A 17540-nucleotide genomic window follows, 5' to 3' on the forward strand; every position below is an offset into this window, starting at 1 on the left:
GTCCAGCTGGTGAATCTGGGAATCTTGAGGCAATGTTACAACTGCCTAATGTACACAGACAACCCTCTCCTCCTCCCAACAAATTCCAACACATGTGAGAGATGCAACCATATAGCCAAACTGGAGACTAAGCTCTCTCAACTCAGTACTGGCGTAACCAGTCAGGAGGAAAAGGAAACCACACTGACTACAATTCCAGTCTCACATAGACCTACCACAACAACAAACCAAACACATAAACACACAAAAACATACTCGGAGGCTCTAAATAAAAATATGCCTAAGCAGCAGAGACCTCCAAAGCAGACACCCAAGCAACCACTACCCCAAAACAAAACACGTGCAACACATAGCTCACAAAGCCAGTGTGCCAAACAGTCACAGCCCTTAAGGCTAAACAACACACCTGATAAACTTGTAATAGGTGACTCTATCGTCAGGCACATTGACGTCCCGCTCACCAGGCTGAACAAGGAGAAGGTCACGGTGAGCTGCCTGTTGGGCGCTAGGATCCATCACATAACACAAGCACTCAGGTCACTCCAAGGCAAGTACAAATATGACTCAGTCATTGTCCATGCTGGTGTGAATGACCTGAGACGTACCTCCCTGGACTACATGAAAAGAGACATAGAGGAGCTCTCTGAGCATGTAGCCCAGGCCGGTATGACCCTGACCTTGAGTAGCATCTTACCCTCACCAAGAATGATGCCACAATATGAAGACAAGATGATCAATTTCAACAATTGGCTTAAGTATTGGTGTCATTCAAAGGGGATCCAATGCCTGTCAGCCTGGGATGACATGCTTGACAAGCCACAATGCTTCGCTAGGGACGGCTTGCACCTGTCACCCCTGGGCTTTCGGATATTGGCAAAGGCTCTTGCTACCCCCATAGTGCCTTTTTTAGGCAAGGCTCAAAAGATAAACCCACCTCCATAGGTATCACAAGGGATAAGAAACTAAGAGTAATGCTACTCAACGCCAGAAGTCTAAACCTCAAGATGCACGCACTCTAAATTCTCCTTAGCATGGAGAACATTGATATCTGTGCAGTAACAGAAACCAGGTTCAAGGCTCCCGAGAGCACCCCAGCACTACCAGGTTATACCTCATACCATGCTTTTCGGCCCCAAAACTTGGACCGAACCACAAAAGGAGGGGAGTATCAATATTCGTCAAAGATACCCACACCTGCAGGTTGGTGGCACAGCACAAAGCATCAGAGACTATCCATGTGCAAATAACAGTGGGTAAAACTGCCTTCCAATTAATAGCCTGCTACAGACCACCCTCCCAAATACAGGAACCCCACCCGGCCTTCCTGAGAATACTGGAAAATATGAAGGTCTCTCCAAACACCATTATATTAGGCGACTTCAACTACCCAAACATAGACTGGGAGCATTACTCTAGCTCCAGCACCCTAGCCCAAAGGTTCCTAGAATTTATAAACTCAAATGCTATGGAACAACTTGTTACCACTCCCACAAGAGGGGGAAACATACTGGACCTGATCATCACCAACACGGGGACACTATGCTCCAGACCAGAAGTGTATCCCTCACTGGTAAGATCAGACCATAAACTAATCTCACTGGATATTCACATCCAAACCCCACCCCCTGCCCAGAAAACCACAGTGAAAAACTTCTCTAAAGCAAATTTCACATGCCTCAAAACCAAGGCAGAATCCTTCAAAGCCCCCGGGCCTGTGGAAAATACGGCCCAGGCCGCAGAATCCTTTATAAACGCATTCTATGAACACCTTCAGAAATGCATGGATCATGCAATCCCAAATAAAACCAAGACCCAATCCTCCAAAGGCAGACGTCCTGTCTGGTGGACCCCAGCCATAAACAAACTATACAATAGAAGGAGGAAGCTACTACATGATAGAGCAAAATCCCAAAAAGGGAAGGCATCTCTGATCAGTATTAGCAGAAAACTACGGGCACTCATAAAATCATCTAAGGCTAGCTTCGAGAGAAAAATTGCACAGGACACTAAGGATAATCACAAGGCTTTCTTTAGTTATGTTAGGAACCTGGGTGGGAATTCCCAGATATGCTCAGAATTAGTCCAAAATGACAAAAAATACACCGAGCCCACAGACATTGCCAACATCCTAGCTGACAGGTTCAGTGCAAACTTCTCCCCCCCCCCCACCAAAAGGGCAAAAATCTATCCCAACAGAGTGCTGCCCCCCTGACATCTCAGATGCTCAGGTAAGAGCCGCCCTCTCCAAAGCAAAAAACACAGCATCAATGGGACCAGATGGTGTCCTGGGCTGCATCCTACATGAACTCCAAGAAGAGCTAAACCTTACTACAGGATATGTACCCAAAAAGTGGCGTACAGCAACAGTGGTCCCTCTCCACAAAGGTGGTGCCTCAACGGATCCTGGAAACTATCACCCCATAAGCCTGACTAGCTTGTTCTGCAAAGCTATGGAAAGGATCATCATGGACCTCATAAATAAAGATATTGGGGACCTACAGACACTGGATCCTACCCAGTTTGGCTTTGTTAAGGGCAGATCCTGTCTCTTAAACCTGGTCGATTTCTTTGAAACAGTCACCAAGGCCATTGACGAGGGGAAGGTGGTCCAAACAGCTTACCTGGACCTCGCAAAAGTCTTCGATACAATACCCCACACGGGCATTATAGATAAGATCACCAGCTTAAATATAAACCCCTATGTCACTACATGGGTTGCAAACTGGCTCAAGGACAGAACCCACATGGTTAGAATTGCTGGAGCCATGTCAGACTCCACACCAGTTACAAGTGGCGTCCCACAAGGCTCAGTCCTGGGACCTCTCTTGTTCGGTATATATTTCTCGGCGGTACAGGCCAACATGGAAGGACTGTGGCTGACCAAGTTCGCAGATGACTGCAAACTGGGTACCATAATCAACACTCCAGCCGACACAGGCATCCTCCAAAAGGGCCTCATAGAAACAGACAACTGGTGCCAGAGCCATGGCCTCAATCTAAACGCCAAAAAGTGTATAGTCATCCCCTTTGGCAAAAACAAAGTGCCCACAAATTACCACATAGGTGGTAATCCATTAAGTACAGAAGAAGTCATTAGGGGCCTTGGGACCCAAGTTGATAGCAATCTCTCATTTGACAACCATGTGGCCAAAGTGGTTAGAAAAACATTTATATAGCCCACCTAATCATGAAGGGATTCACATCTAGATCAGGGGAGGTCATCGTGCCTCTTTACTCATCCCTTATCAGGCCCATAATTGAGTACAATGCCCCTTTTGGGATGTACCTTACCAGACACCTGCAGCAACTGGAAAGACCCCAAAAGTACCTCACCAAGAGGATCAAAGGGCTCAAACAGATGCCATATGCTGCCCAGTTAAAGAAACTCCAGCTCTACTCAGTGGCATACTGCCTGCTCAGAGGCAATCTGTGCCTGACGTATAAAGCCATGTCCAACCCGGAATTAATGGACATGTTGCACCTCAGAAAATCCAAATCCCATTGAGCTACGCTCGAGACTTGAACCTCAGCACTGAAATAAATAGGACATGCTGGAGGGACAGATTCATAACCCAGAGGCTCCCTTCACTCTGGAATAAAATCCCAGTCCAGGTTAGGCAGAGTCCCACATTGACTCTCTTCAAGAGGAATCTTGATGAGTGGATGGGAGATCGTAAGTTTACCCCGGCTATCACTTCTGTGTCACTGTTAGACAGAGGCACAGTATACTAACCTCAAAAAAGGCATAGCAAAATTAATTTAAAATGGGTGGCGAAAGCCAAGCACACTCTGGCTAGACTTATAAATGCCCTAGGGCAGATAGCCTAGTATGAACCTATGAACCTATGAACTTATGAACCTATAAAATTCGGTATATAAAGGTTTGAATCCCAATCCATAGATTAACACATATACAATGTCATTTCCTCAACAATTGTATTAAAAACAAGAGAAAATTCAAGAATTTCATTAGTAAATACACTAAGTGATAAATTAAAATGCATCATAATACCAAAACTTCATCCACGTAGAAAAAGCATGTTTACTGAATTAAATTAAATACTATTAAATGCACCATTCTATATTGTTAAATTCAGGTATATAATTAAAACATTTAAATGATATTATTAGCAACATATACCCGCAACTGTAGTAGATCTATTTACTTCCGATGATTTATAAATATTTGTTTAAAATTTTTATACACACACACACACACACACACACACACACACACACACACACACACACACAGATATATATATATATATATATATATATATATATATATATATATATATATATATATATATATATATATCGAAATTGCACAATGTCGAAACCCATATTGCCAAGACCATATGATCGACATTTGAAATGTTGAACATACAATTAGACAAAAAAAAAGAAAATAACTAACTTTAAAGATGCTAGCAGGCAGGCTATGCACCTCTGCACTCCCCCCCCCCCCCGTGGAGGGCTCTGCCCCCCTATGCCCCGTAACTTTAATATATCAACTCGAAAGTTCTCACTACAGTGCGGAAATGGAAATCTTTCCATTCCGCACTGTTCAGAGATGCTGGTTCCTCATGGTAGACATTTCAAATGTTGATCATATGGTCTCGGCCATATGGGTTTCGACATTGTGAAATGTCGACCATGTGAAGGGGTCCCATATATAAATATATAATGGTGTTTAACGTCTGATTATTTGCCGTTCACTGAAATTTGAATTTGATGGCTGAACATAGACCCTTGTACTGTTGTCTGCAAAAATATCCAAATTATTCATGACAAGTCATCACAATGGAATTACACAAACAAGCACACATACTTACAAATATTTATTTTTGTATTGCTTATCTGAATATATTTGTGCCATGTCATTTCTAATAGCTGAGTTAAATCCTATTTAGCTTTTCAAAAATCATTTTATTTTAAGAATGATGTTTCTTGGTTTCTTTTTATCTTTCCTTCTCCATTCTTCTCAACTCGTTACCTATGAGACTTTGAACAATGCCTGTAGTTTTTAATGTATTCCTAACTATACCTTCATGTTTAGTTTAGACATGATTTTCATGACTTTTATATCTATTCAAAATTAATGAAATGTGTATTTTTCTTACCATTTGCTTTCTCTATGATTAATGCATTTTCTCTCTCTGTTTACTAAGTAGGAAATGTAAGACTGATTGGATAACAGCACATTTTGCATTATGCTAGATTTGACACTACAAATCAGGTAGTTCTTGTTGTGAGAAATCACAGTTTGATAGCAGTTGTGCTACATTGTTTCCTTTGTTATAGCAATGAGGCTCTGACTGGGCTTCATTTATTCTGACGAATGCTTAGATTGCACTGTTTGTGAAAATGAAGTGCTTTCCTATTGACAGACTAAAGAAAAATGGCATGAAAATTGAAGAGCAGGTCTGTTATGTTAACTTAACAGGTCTACTTTTATTTTTCAGAAGTGCTCATTATTTTGATGGATTTATTTCCCATAATAAAATGATTTTGTTGCCAAACACATCTTTCTATTTATCTGCTCCTCACGCCTTTTTGATACTTGTGGCAGATCATGCTGCTGCTATTGGTGATCAACTCCTGTCTTGCGTTAACAGATATTTGATGGTCTGTTAAGGGAGGTTGACTGCACTTCCTTGCAAATTTGGTAAAGGCAAGAAAAACATTCAGAAATCAAGTGACCTCATCAACAGACCTTAACGATTACTACACTATGATTCCAGAGAAAATTCAATTTAGAAAAATATATATCACAAATTTAGCAGTATATTCTATGAGCAAATGCATACAAAAAACATGTTTACAAAATGTCCAGTTACATGTTGTACCTATTTTAACGATAGTGTAGCTATATGACAGAGCTGTCAATTAAAACAGGTGTGAGATATTGATAATGTTAATTGTTCTACAATCAAGAAATGCATGCTTATTGAGTTAATTATATAAGGAGAAATACCCTTTAAGGTCATACAGGAAATGGGCAAACTGATCTTCATTTGAATCAGAAGCAGTATGTATTAAAATTAAGTATTTTTCTATAAGGTTGAGTTGTATATTTATAATCAATGTAATATTAAGAGAGATGCATCTGTCACCCCTGGGTTTCCAGGTACTGGCTAAGGCTCTTGCCACCCCTATAGTGCCTTTTTTAGGCAGTGTTCCAAAGACCAAATTACCACTGTAACAGCTATAAATAAATGCAATCTGAGGGTCATGCTGCTCAGCGCTAGAAGTCTTAATCTCAAGATGCACTCACTTGAAGCATTCATCAAAATGGAGCACATTGACATTTGTGCTATAATGAAGACCTGCTTTAAAACAGCAGAAAGCACCCTGTGCTACCAGGCTATAACTCATTCCACATCTTTGGGCCCTGAAACATGGACCAAAGCTTCAAAGGCAGTGGTGCCTCCATATTCATAAAGGATATGCATACCTCCAGATTAGTAGCCCAGCATAACGCACCTGAGATACTTCAGGTACAACTAACATTGGGTAATATGGTGATCCAGGTCATAGACTACTATAAGTCCCCAGCCATGTCCCTAGACTCTTACTCCACATTCCTAAGCACCCTGGAATCTATCAAGTTCCAACCTAATACTCTCTTACTAAGACACTTCAACTATCCCTCCATTAACTGGAAAAACTACTCAAGCACCAATACACTGGCCCAACACTTCCTGGAATTCATCAATTCTAATGCCCTGGACTAGCTCATTCAGACCCCCACTAGAGGAAGCAACATCCTTGACCTGGTTATTACTAAAATGGGTGACTTTTGCTCTACATCAATAGTCAATCCTTCCATGGTCTGATCTGACCATAAACTAATCATCATGTAAATCCACATCTCACCGACACTCCCCACAAAGGTAACCATCTTGAAAAACTTCTCCAAAGCTGACTTTGGACTTCTGAAGGCAGAGGTGGCTAACTTCACGGCACCCATGCAAATGGAAAATAGCTCCATGACTGTTGAATCATACACCAATGCACTGTACGAACATGTACATAAATGCATGGAACCAGCCATAACCAACAGAACCAAGATGCTCTCCTCCAAAAAAAGGAAGCCAATCTGGTGGTCACCTACCATTAATAAACTCTACAACAGAAGGAAGAAACTGTTGCAGAAAAAGGTAAAGTCCCAAGACTGGAAAAACTCCCTTATTAGCCTCAACAAAAATTTGAGATCCCTCATCAAATCCTCTAAAGCCAGCTATGAAGGCAGAAATGCAGCAGACACTAAAAACAATCACAAAGCCTTCTATAGCTATATCAAGAACCTCCACAGCAATACCCAGATTTGCTTTGAGTTATTGCACAGTCGTACCTCTTATACTGAGCCACCAGACATTGCCAACATACTGGCTGACAGATTCAGTGCCAACTTTACCCCTCACTCCCCCCCCAAAAGGACCAATCACAACACCAAAGGAATGCTGGGCACCCAACAATAATGCAGCACAGGTTAAAGCTGCATTGTCCAAGGCCAAGAATACAGCTTCCATGGGACCCGACAATATCCCTGGATGTGTTCTACATGAACTACAAAGTGAACTGGCACCACATCTGTGTGCCCTATTCAATCACAGCCTCATCTCAGGCTTTGTCCTACTGAATGGTGCACTGCTACAGTCATCCCTCTCCATAAAGGGGGAGCGAGTACAGACCCCAGGAAATATCTCCCCATTAGCCTGATGAATCTGATATGTAAAGCTATGGAGTGCATCATCATGGACCTGATTAACAAAGGTATAGGGAATTTCCAAACTCTAGACCCCACAGGATTTGGCTTTGTGAAAGGGAGATCATGCCTGTTCAACCTGGTTGACTTCTTTGAGTCAGTCACCAGGGCTATGGATGAAGGGAAGGCATTGCATACAGCCTACCTCGATCTGGCCAAGTCCTTTGATACCATTCCTCACTCAGGAAATATTGATAAACTCACTAAATTAGCCATCAACCCCTATATCACTAGGGGGGTTTCAAACTGACTCACAGATAGAGCACACAGTGCGAAAGTAGCGGACTTCAAGTCAGACTGCTGACCATTCATGAGTGGAGTCAGACAGAAAATGGTCCTGGGTCCTCTCCTGTTCGGAATCTACTTGTCAGAAGTCCAGGCCAACACAAAGGGACTCTGGCTGACCATGTTTGCAGATGAATGCAAGCTGAGAGCCAAAATTAACTTCCCAAGTGATGCAGACATCCTACAGAAAGGCCTCACTGAGACCAATGACTAGTATTGAAACCATGGCCTTAAGCTTAATGCTAAAAAATGCGCCATCATCCCCTTTGATAAAAACTCAGTTCCTAGTAATTACCTCATCGATGGGAGCCCACTGAACACTGGAAGCATTATAAGAGATCAGGGGACGCATATTGACAGCAACCTCTCCTTCGACCACTACATTGCCACTGTGGTCAGAAAGTCCTTCTATGTGGCACATCTCATTACCAAGAATTTTGCATCCAGGAAGAAAGAGGCCATAGTCTATCGCTACTCTTCCCTCATTAAACCAGTCATTGAGTATAATGCCCCATTTGGCATGTACCTCACTAGACACCTGCAACAGCTGGAGAGGCCACAGAAGTACCTCATGAAGAGGATCCTAGGGATTAAAAATATGTCCTACACAGACAGAGTCAAAAGACTCCAGCTATTCTCTGTCTGATATCATCTACTTAGAGGCAATCTCTGCTTGACTTACAAAACCATGTCTGACCTAGCTCTGTTAGAAATGCTACATCTAAAAAAAATCCCAATCTCTCCGCACCACATGCTCCAGAAACTGCAACCTCATTACCACAATCAACAGAACATGCTGGAGGGACAGGTTCCTTACCCAGACACTGCCCATGCTATGGAATAGACATCCCATACATGTCAAGCAGAGCACCTCACTGTCCCTCTTCAAGATAAATCTTTATGAGTGGATGAGTAATAGAAAATTCACCCCGGGGATCACTCCCAGTGGTTCTACTTGATAGAGGCACTGGGGACTAACATTGGGCGGCACAATGTCAGGGAACTTCTATGGGCTAGGCTCGTAAAGGCTCCAGGGCCATTAGCCTAGTACACACCTATGAACCTATGTACTCAGGGACACAGATAACTGGGTGTGAGAAACATAGGCATAAATAGAAAAAGTAAATAGAAAGGAATGACATATTGTAATCAGAAACTGCTCAAAGAGAAAAAGAAGGAAGAGAAGTGACACAATATAGGCAAAAATGTAGGGAGAAAGGGAGTTGTGAACAGCCTACATTGTCCTGAATGCTCTCTTCTACCATGGTAGGACAGGTCTGCGATGTGGGGATTTCAGTTATGAGGAGAGCATACAAGTGGGGTCTAGACAGGAAGAAGATATCAGGAAGCTTTTGTAATCTAAGCATGAATGTAGTTAGCCGGTTTTCCTTTAGCTTGGATTCTGTGAACATACCTTTTTTTTCAATAATTTGCCCTTCAGTTTGGTGGAAGATTGAATGAAGCTTAATTGGGTTGAGGTGAGTTCGACCTGGTTTCAGTAAAGGTAAGACCAGGGGGCCCTGGAGCGTGATATTTGAGGAGTGTGGGAATAATAAAGTGAAGCTGGCATGAGTTCCCGCTGATTCTGGGGCTGTATTATTGGCTGACTGGGCTTAAGTGCAGTAATGCTGGTCATTAAACCACCATGGCTGATGTAGCGAGTGCTCAAATGACTTAGGTTTAATGTGTGTGTGTGTGTGTGTATGTGTGTGTGTGTGTGTGTGTGTGTGTGTGTGTGTGTGTGTGTGTGTGTGTGTGTGTGTGTGTGTGTGTGTGTGTGTGTGTGTGTGTGTGTGTGTGTGTGTGTGTATGTGTGTGTGTGTGTGTGTGTGTGTGTGTGTGTGTGTGTGTATGTGTGTGTGTGTGTGTGTGTGTGTGTGTGTGTGTGTGTGTGTGTGTGTGTGTGTGTGTGTGTGTGTGTATGTGTGTGTGTGTGTGTGTGTGTGTGTGTGTGTGTGTGTGTGTGTGTGTGTGTGTGTGTGTGTGTGTGTGTGTGTGTGTGTGTGTGTGTGTATGTGTGTGTGTGTGTGTGTGTGTGTGTGTGTGTGTGTGTGTGTGTGTGTGTGTGTGTGTGTGTGTGTATGTGTGTGTGTGTGTGTGTGTGTGTGTGTGTGTGTGTGTGTGTGTGTGTGTGTGTATGTGTGTGTGTGTGTGTGTGTGTGTGTGTGTGTGTGTGTGTGTGTGTGTGTGTGTGTGTGTGTGTGTGTGTGTGTGTGTGTGTGTGTGTGTGTGTGTATGTGTGTGTGTGTGTGTGTGTGTGTGTGTGTGTGTGTGTCTGTGTGTGTGTGTGTGTGTGTGTGTGTGTGTGTGTGTGTGTATGTGTGTGTGTGTGTGTGTGTGTGTGTGTGTGTGTGTGTGTGTGTGTGTGTGTGTATGTGTGTGTGTGTGTGTGTGTGTGTGTGTGTGTGTGTGTGTGTGTGTGTGTGTGTGTGTGTGTGTGTGTGTGTCTGTATGTGTGTGTGTGTGTGTGTGTGTGTGTGTGTGTGTGTGTGTGTGTGTGTGTGTGTGTGTGTGTGTGTGTGTGTGTGTGTGTGTGTGTGTGTGTGTGTGTGTGTGTGTGTGTGTGTGTGTGTGTGTGTGTGTGTGTGTGTGTATGTGTGTGTGTGTGTGTGTGTGTGTGTGTGTGTGTGTATGTGTGTGTGTGTGTGTGTGTATGTGTGTGTGTGTGTGTGTGTGTGTGTGTGTGTGTGTGTGTGTGTGTGTGTGTGTGTGTGTGTGTGTGTGTGTGTGTGTGTGTGTGTTAGTAAATAACTCGGACAAAGCACTACTATTACTCTTTGCTGTAGCTACTCATATTCTTTTCTCCAGAAGACCTTTTTAATGCTTATAAAGTTGTGGATGAGGTGATGCTACTCTGGAAGTTACCCAGGCACCAACTAACCCACGCATGACTCTGAATAAGAGAAACATATATAAAAAAGAGGTAAAAATGTAGTAGTAGAGGTAAAGTGATGGCGGCAAAAATGTATAAGGTTCATAGGTTCATAGGTTCATAGGTTCGTACTAGGCTATCTGCCCTAAGGCATTTATAAGCCTAGCCAGAGTGTATGTGGCTTACACCACCCCTTAGGATGAGAATACTATGCCCTTTTAGGGTTTAGTTTACTATGCCTCTGTCTAGTAGTGACACAGAGATGACCCCCGGGGTAAACCTACGATCTCCCATCCATTCGTCGAGATTTCTCTTGAATAGAGTCAGTGAGGGGCTCTGCCTAACATGGACTGGGATTCTGTTCCAGACTGTAGGGAGCCTCTGGGTTATGAATCTGTCCCTCCAGCACGTCCTATTTATTTCTGTGTTGAGGTTTAAGTCACTTGTTCTCGTGGCTCTGATGGATTTGGATTTTCTGAGGTGGAGCATGTCCATTAATTCAGGATTGGACATGGCCTTGTATGTCAGGCACAGATCACCTCTGAGTAGGCGGTATGCGACTGAATAGAGCTGGAGTTTTTCAGTCGGGCATATGGCATATGTTTAAGACCCTTTATCCTCTTGGTGTGGAACTTTTGGGGTCTTTCCAACTGCTGCAGGTGTCGGGTGAGATACATCCCAAATGGGGCATTGTACTCAATCATTGGCCTGATAAGAGAAGAGTACAGGGGCACAATGACCTCTCTTGATCTAGATGTGAAACCCTTCATGATAAGGTGGGCAATATAGAAGGTCTTCCTAACCCCTTTGGCAATGTGAGTGTCAAATGAGAGGTTACTGTCAACCTGGGTCCCTAGGTCCCTGATTACCTCTTCCGTGGATTACCGCCTATGTGGTAATTTGTCGGTACCTTGTTTTTCCCAAAGGGTATGACTATACATTTTTTGGCGTTCAGCTTAAGGCCATGGCTCTGGCACCAATTATCCATTTCTATGAGGCCTCTCTGAAGGATGTTTGTGTCCACTGGAGTATCAATTATGGCACCCAGTTTGCAGTCATCTGCGAACTTTGTCAGCCACAATCCTCCTATGTTTGCCTGTACCTCGGAAAAATAAATGCCGAACAAGAGGGGTCCCAGGACTGAGCCCTGTGGGACACCGCTTGTGACTGGCTTAGAGTCTGACATAGCTCCAGCAACTCTGACCCTGTGGGTTCTGTCCTTGAGCCAGTTTGCAACCCATCTTGTGACATATGGGTTTACATTTAAGCTGGTGAGTTTGTCTATGATGCCCGAGTGGGGTATTGTGTCAAAGGCTTTTGCGAGGTCAAGGTAGGCTGTGTGAACTGCCTTACCCTCATCAATGGCCTTAGTGACTGTTTCAAAAAAGTCAACCAAGTTCAGAAGGCAGGATCTGCCCTTGACAAAGCCAAATTGGGTAGGATCCAATGTCTGTAGGTCCCCAATGTCTTTGTTTGTGAGTTCCATAATGATCCTCTCCATAGCTTTGCAGACCAGGCTCGTCAAGCTTATGGGGCAGTAATTTCCAGGGTCCGTAGAAGCACCGCCTTTGTGAAGTGGGACCACTGTTGCCTTACGCCACTCTTTGGGTACGTATCCTGTAGTAAGGCTAAGATTAAACAGCAGCCTTATGTGTGGGTTTAGTTCCTCTTGGAGTTCATGTAGCACACAGCCTGGGACACCATCCGGTCCCATTGATGCTGTGTTTTTAGCTTTAGAGAGGGCGGCTCTCACCTGGGCATCTGAGATGTTAGGGAGGCTACACTCTGCTGGGATAGTTTTTTCTCCTTTTGGGGGGGGAGGGGGAGGAGAAATTTGCACTGAACCTGTCTGCCAGAATGTTGTATGTGGTGGAAAATGCTAAAAAAAGTTGTAAAATCCATTAGCTGTGTACAGAATTTTTTTTAGTAGTTAGTTAGTTAGTTTTGTACTAACTTTTACTAGCTCACCTCCCACTAAACAAGTGCAGGATGTTAGCTGGTTTCTAAGGTTTTTAATAGGAGTCTGGTATAGGTGAATACATGCTACCTCATCTCCCCTTAGTGCAGTGTTTAATGCAGGCTGTGCAAATCTGAAGGACATGTTTTAAGTGAAAGTAACAAGTGTAAATGTATGTGAATGTGTGTGTGCAAGATATAGGAGTTCTGATCTTTATTTTTTAATAAAATTTAAACATTTTGGAACTTTTCTGGATGGATGGTCAGTATATTATTTATTCTATGCAGGGATTTATTTATTTACTTATTTAACATTTGCTAACTGGATATTTGAACTGGTCCAAGGACTCTTTTCAACCATGCATTCTTCTCAACTGTCACTAATTTTGCATTATATTTTTGCCCTGTCCCTCATAATATTTTTCACTTTCTAGTAAAGCACTTGGGATTGCACTCAGTCAATATCAGATTAGCTTTTTCATATTTCTCATTGTTCAAAAATGAATGTTTATACAAAATTCATTGTTCTATTAACTTTTTTAAGTGCATTAATGTAATATTTAAAAATTGTACAGGATTTTGAGTCATTTTCCATCCCATTTTTTTTGCATTTGTCTTGTATTCTTCACTAAAGAAGTTGCGATGTATGCAGCCATGGCCTGGACCTTGAAAGTAAAGATAAAAATCAAACTGAGATTTTACAAAGTCAGCCGATAAAAATATTTTCAACAAAAGTACAATGATTATAATCCATGAATAAGCATCACATCATTCAATGATGCAGTCCTGGGGTTAAAGACTGACAAGGGGTCAATTTAAATTACCTGCATTGTAAATGTCTGAATTTTGTTTCACAGAATGGCTTCGGGGTGGGGGGGGTGGCAGTTTCCTTTACTGTTTTGAGGTATTTAGGATATTAATTTTGTGTGTTGCTTTGTTTATATCATTGATGATGTTGCTGTATTTGGTGTATTCCAGTGGTCACAATAATGAATTTCTGAATGTCTGATGTCAATATATTAAATTGGGAAGCAGCTATCTTGTTTTTGGATAGCAAGAATGGTTATTTCCATCTAGAAAACATCACTCAGACACACAGCTTGTATATGGCATTATAATGTCTTTAAAGGCATTTTGAGAGTTTTAAAAATCATTCTGGAATTATTTTGGTTAGGGACACTGATGTACATTTCTCAAAAGAAAATGAAATCTGGGAATTAATTAAACGAATGATTTTGAACTGCATTTTCCAGTCTTTATCATGATTTCATAATAGTTTTCTAGTGTGTCTATGTATAAGCACAATTAAAACAGATTTTATGTAGAGAACACAGAGGAAAGTAAGCTAACAGTATTATAAATATGAAATATAAGGTTGTGGTGAATGACTGCACTGATCTAAAATGCCAAATTCCAGGAAAATCATGTTCTGCTCAATATTGAGAAAGTCCAGATTTGGGATTTCTTGTATTTTTCCAAGAAACATGGAAACTTGGGATCCCTGATTTTGGTGATTTGCAATCAGAATGTGGCTCTTTGGATTAGAGTCATATTTTACATAGCCATTATACCAAGAAATGTTAACATGTACAACACGTAAAAAAATATATAGTAAGAGGGGAAAAGATCAGACCCTCTCTTGCATGTACGAAGGGGCAGGAGAAGAGCACTATTGACATAGTATAGCTGCACATATTCCGCATTCCTCCTGGGATAAGTTAGAGCATGAAACATAAAACACGGCCATCAACAGCACGACAATGTACTAGGATTCTTAGTTTCTTCACTTCCGATTGCTCGTGAAAAACAACAACAACAACAAAAAAAAGAAAAGAAAAAAATGATCCTGCATTGCTGGAAAGGGCTGCATATTCTCAAAACTTCTTATCAGATGCTATAAAGGAAAAAATAAGCATTTCCTATAGAAAGGCACATACATTAAAGGCTGTTTTACTATGCTATATAGTTCAATGTTTTTAACCATGGCAAAGAAGAAATATGATATTAGGGAGTAATGAGTAAGGAAGCGACTGAGATTTATGTGTTCTATCACTATAACAACTTTACTGCAATGTTTGCAGCTAGCAGTTAATGGGCTGATGGAGGTAGGCATTTGGTTTCAAAAAAGTAGTGAGGAAATATACTTTAATGATGCATTAGACAGGGGAATGGCAATTGAGAAGAGGTAATAGTTCCTGCACCCCTCCTTCTCTCCCTCCGCAGGGTTTACCTTCATGCACACTCCCTGTATCCTTCCCCAAACTTCAGGCAAAAGGTTATTTTAGGAGGAAGGTTCAGACAAAGATCTTCCTGTGAAGCAGGGGTTGCACATCTTTGATCATTGCATTGTGTTTTCATTTTTGTAGGATCATGGCTACAACATCAGATTTTCAGTAGTGGTAGTACTCCATCATAAGAAAGTGTTGTATATTTTTTGCCATTATGTAAGAGAACATAGACTGTTCCATGTTATGAGCCGGGGCAGAGAAGCTATCCATAAGGAGTCCAAGGATAAACTAGCAGTCAGAGAAGAAACTGGACCAATAATCTTGAGAATAGAATCTATATCCATCTATGGGGAGTGGAATGGAATAAGGAAGATGGTATGTAATCGATTACAGGAAAAACAGGTAAAGATTATTATTTTGTTTGATGATATGCAGCTGGGAAATTAAAGAAGTGAAGGTTACAAGTATGGGTTTCTGTATTCACTGCAAAAGATAATATCAATAAGCCAGGTGCTAGTTTAGAAGCAAAGGCCTAGAAAAGGAATACATACAATCAGGGCTAGCTTTTAGGGTAGTTTCCAACAATTTTTGGACTCATAAAAATACTATTAATCTGGCTGGACTTTAGACCTTTGGACTCCTACCTTTAGGTAGTCCAAGGGAACATGAAGAGTCAATGTTGATAACATAACAGAGGCTGGAAAAAGGGAATATCTTGTATCATCATATGTATCACAAATGGTCAAAGAGAAGGAACAGAGAGAGAGAGAAAGAGACAGAGACAGATACAGAGAGAAAGAGAAAGATAGGTGGACATTTCTGATTTCCTGGATGTTGAGGAGTCAGAATAGAAACAAAAATGTCAGTGGGAGTAGAGGACTTCACAGCAGCATTGGCAGGCCTTGGGAAATGTAGACCTTCTAAATTTAGAATACAATTTTGGGTCAGTTGATCTTTGGGGTTTATAAGTTAATGGTAGTACAAGCTTTGCCAGTGCTTTCATGTTTCTTGATAGTCAGTGGTGCATGGAAAAAGTAAACATGACTGGCTTATGACCATTATTTTTAAAAGCAAACTAAGCCAAACTAGTTGCTAAGCTGGAAAGTGAGGTATCCTAACATCTGACTGCCTGCTCAGCTAAGTGGAAACAGAGATCACAGAGGTTTAGTTAAATAACTATAATGCTACTAAATGCAATTAAACCTTCATGTAGTTTTTGGATGTATGTTCATAATTTGGTGGTGAAAATCACACTTTAGGATGCTTAAGAAGAAGGGGACCAGTGGGCTGTGGCAGTAACTGGTATGGATGCAGGAGAAAAGCAGGCTGGGAGAGATTGAGGAACAGACAAATGAGGCAGGTGTCTACTTTCTCAGAGTGGAAGTATGGAACAAGTCAATAAGGAGGAAACAAGAGAGCAATTATAACTCTGGTTATATGGGAGCATTAAGGCATTGCATAAGGGATTACATTGTTGTACAAAACGCAATGCCATTTTTGTAGGATTTTAAGTTACGCTTTTCATTATGCGTAGAAGAATTTTTTATTCATCATCTGTCTCATGTCGATGGTGGGGGGGGTTAATGAATGACTGCATCAGCAAGGAAGCAAGGAGAGTTACATATGCATCTTTGAACTATGCTGCAAAGATAATTCAGATAGTAGACACTCTGCTAAACTAGATATGGGGGGTTGACTATTACCTTATGAGGTCAGGGTGGCATTTATCAAACATTAAGTTAGGAAAAAGGCATGTCTGTGGCAAAGCAATACCCATGGCATGTTTAGCTGCTTGTGCAATGTTCACAATGTTTAGTACTGCCTACACTGGTCATGGAAATCCAGCAGGGAAGGCAGGAGGATGTACATTCAATGGAGAAGATTGACAGGAAAGTAAAGTCAGGATTGCAGATTTTCAAGAGTTGTGCCTGGAATTAGGGACACTATTGGCAACAGAGAACGTAGATGGCCCTGCAAAAACTCTGATATTCCTAGACCTGTAAATAGATGGGCCTTTATATTTCATTATTTGGCCGGAAGACACATTAAAAAAATTGAGAAGCACATTGGAGCACATGAAAGGAAGAAGGAGGTTCACGGAACCCCCTCCTATTATTCCCGTAATTTCCTACCTCAACTAACATTCCACTCTGTTCATTTCAAGTATACTACCTTACCGCACACTCTCTCTTTATTTACCCTTTACTATAAGCAACTTTCAATACACTCCTCTATCTCTAGTTTTTTCCTACTCTCACCCTTACACCACTACTCTAATACTATCAATTTATTTCCTCTGGGTTCTTATATCTTCCCCACTTTCCTCTTATACTCTATAACTCCTATAACTTGGTTGCTTTTGCTGTCTTAATGTATTAGAAGTTTAGAACCTCTGCTATAATATGTTTGCTACGCATATGTTACA

The sequence above is a fragment of the Protopterus annectens genome, chromosome 7.part1, assembly GCF_019279795.1.
Source record: "Protopterus annectens isolate FY-2018-M chromosome 7.part1, PAN1.0, whole genome shotgun sequence".
NCBI lineage: Eukaryota > Metazoa > Chordata > Ceratodontiformes > Protopteridae > Protopterus > Protopterus annectens.